Raw genomic sequence first — 3,034 nt, 5'->3', positions numbered from 1 at the left:
AGAGAGAAAAAAGGGGGAGAGAGAGAGAGAGGAAAAAACACTTGGGTAGCTAGGAATAAAACTCTACGTAGGAAATATCCTACAGCCAATTACGCAAGGCAATTAACAAGAGATTAAGGAAGTTAATTAGTGGACGTGAATCATAAACGCCAATGTGTCGTATGTAGAGAGTTTTAAAGGGTAGGTCATCAACACTGCTCTTATTGAAAAACCCTTTTTATTACAAAAAAGGACGTGATGCCGAACTCTTTTTCAATAAATGCAACGATTGAGAAATTTCGGTTTTCAAAATTATAGGTTCTAGCATGTATAAAACAGAAATAGGAATACGATATAACACACACACAAACACACACACACACACACCACACACACCACACACAAACCCCACACAAAACACACACACAACACACCCCACACACACAAAAAAACACACAACACACATTAAAAAATTTTATATAAAATATAATATATAATATATATATATATATATAATATTATAAAATATTATATATATATATGTAGATAGACAAGCATATGAAAGGATAGTGATAAGACAAAACCTTTGTCCTTCTACACAACATAAAAATGGGTATATAATAATATATATATTAAAATATATTATATATTATAAAATATAATTAATATATTTTGGGTGTTGTTTGGTGTGTTGTGTTTATGTGTGTGTAGGGGGGGGGGTGTGTGGGTGTGGGGGGGTGTGTGGGGGTGTGTGGTGTGTGTGTGTGTGTGGGGGGTGGGGTTTTTTTTGGGGTGTGCGTGTTTGGGACACAACACACACACACACACAACAACACACACACACACAACACACACACAACCACACACACACACACACACACACACACACCACACCACACATATATTATATAAAATTATAATATAAAAATTTTATATAATATATATATATAATTTTATTATATTATGTAGTATATATTACTAGTTAATCTAAAAATAATATATAATATATATATAAATTAAAATTTTATATTATATATAATATATATATAATATAAAAATTAATATATATATTATATTATAAATATTTCTTTTTTTAAAATTTATATATAATAATATAATTATATTATATATATATATTAATATTTTAAATATTTTATATATATATATATATATATATTAAAATATTATATATATATTTTATATATTAATTAATAAAAAATAAAATATATAAATAAAATTTTTAATAAAATTATAAAAATTAATATAAAGTAGGGGGGGAAAAAACATTGAAAGGAAAGGATTTAACCCGGCGCCCGTCCTTTTTAAAAAGGGGACGCGGGCGGCCCCCCCTACAGAGGAGAGAAGAGGGAGGCCCCCATGAAAAAGCGTTTTTGGGGGGCCACCCCCAACCCACAAATCAGAAACACGGGAAGGGAAAGGGTAAAACGCCAGGGGGGGCCGTTTTCTTTTTTTTTTTCCGTTTTTTTTCCTCCCCCCCCCCTTTTTCCTCCTCCCCCTTTCCCTTTCCCCCCCCCTTCCTTTCTTTTCCCCCCTTCCCTCTTCTCTCTTCTTCTCTCCCCCCTTCTCTCCCCCCTCCTTCTCCCTCTTTTTTTCTTTTCCTCTCTCTCCTCTCTCTTTCTTCTCTCCCTCTCTTCTTCCCTCTCCTTTCTCTTTCTTTTTTTCCTCTCCTCTCTCTCTCCCCCTTCTTTTCTCTTCTCCTTCTCCCCCTCTCTTTCTCTTTTTCCCCTTTCTCTCTTTTTTTCTTTTTCCTTTTCTCTCTTCCTCTCCTCACTCTCCCCCCCACTCTCTCTCTCTCTCTCTCTCTCTCTCTCTCTCTCTCTCCTCTCTCTCCCCTCTTCTCCTCTCTCTCTTTTCTCCCCTCTCTCTCTCCCTCTCTCTCTCTCTCTCTCTCTCGAGAAAAGGGGGAAGAGAGAGAGAAAAGGGGAGAGAGAGAGAGAGAGAAGAGAGAGAGAGAGAGAGAGAGAGAGAGAGAGAGAGAGAGAGGAGGAGGAGGAGGAAAAGAAGACTGGGAAATAAAGAGTTATGGAAAATGAGGGGGGGGGGAAGAGAAATAAATAAAAAAAAAGAAACGTAGGAATGTAGATGGAAAAAAAGAGGGAGAGGAAAGGAAGTGAGAGAGAGAAAGAGGGAGAGAGGAAAAAGAGGGAAAGAGGGAGGAAATGATGCGTGAGAACGAAATAATGAAATGAAGAGAGAGAGAGAGGAGAGAGAAGATATGAAGAGTAACTCAGGAAGAGAGTAAGGAGAGGGAGCGAGGGAAAGGGAAGAGGAAGCGAAAAGGAAGAAAGGAAATGCGGGAAAGGAGGAGATTCCAGTCTGAATACAGCAATAGCCTAGTTTACCCTGTAATATAGAACCTGGGTGGGTGCTTCATGATCAGGAAGTTGTGAAAATGTCGTGGGTATTAATGTGTTTAAAGGTTGATGTTAGTTGAGTTTTTTGGGTAGCCTAGGCGAAAAAAGGAAGTTGAAAGTTTTGCCGGAAGCCCTTATCGGGGGTTTGCAGTGCCCCATCGTGGCCAATAGATAATGGCCTTTGCTTTCCCAGGCAAAAAAAAAAGGGGGGAAAACAAAAAAAAAAAGGAGCCGGTGGGCACCCCTTAGCCCCACAACCAAAACTCCCCCTGGCTTAGCCACCCCCTGGGCGGCCTCGAGGGGAAAAATGGGGCCTTGCCCCGGCCCCCCCCTCAGGCAACAAAAACCCAAAAAAAATGGATATGCTGGGGGGGGGGGGTTTCTGTCCTCCCACCCAGCAAACGAGCAGGTTTTTGGGGCCCATTTGGGAGGGCAAGTGTTTAGGCGCAGGATGGGAAACGAGAGTTTCTTGTCCGTTGTGCCCCCCCGGGAGGCGCCAACCCACCCTGAGCCCTTTTTGGGGAAAAAACCCTAGGGAATCCACGGCGGATGGTGGGCTCCACAAAATGCGACCCCCCTTTTTGGGGGCGGGGACGGGGGGGCAGAGGTAGCGTTCACCCGGAGCGACCACCTGAGCCTTAACCTCTGGTGAGCTATCCGGGTAGGTGCTGGAACATCCC

This window comes from Penaeus monodon, chromosome 35 (assembly GCF_015228065.2).
Source record: "Penaeus monodon isolate SGIC_2016 chromosome 35, NSTDA_Pmon_1, whole genome shotgun sequence".
Lineage (NCBI taxonomy): Eukaryota > Metazoa > Arthropoda > Malacostraca > Decapoda > Penaeidae > Penaeus > Penaeus monodon.
This window is presented reverse-complemented; position numbering follows the sequence as displayed.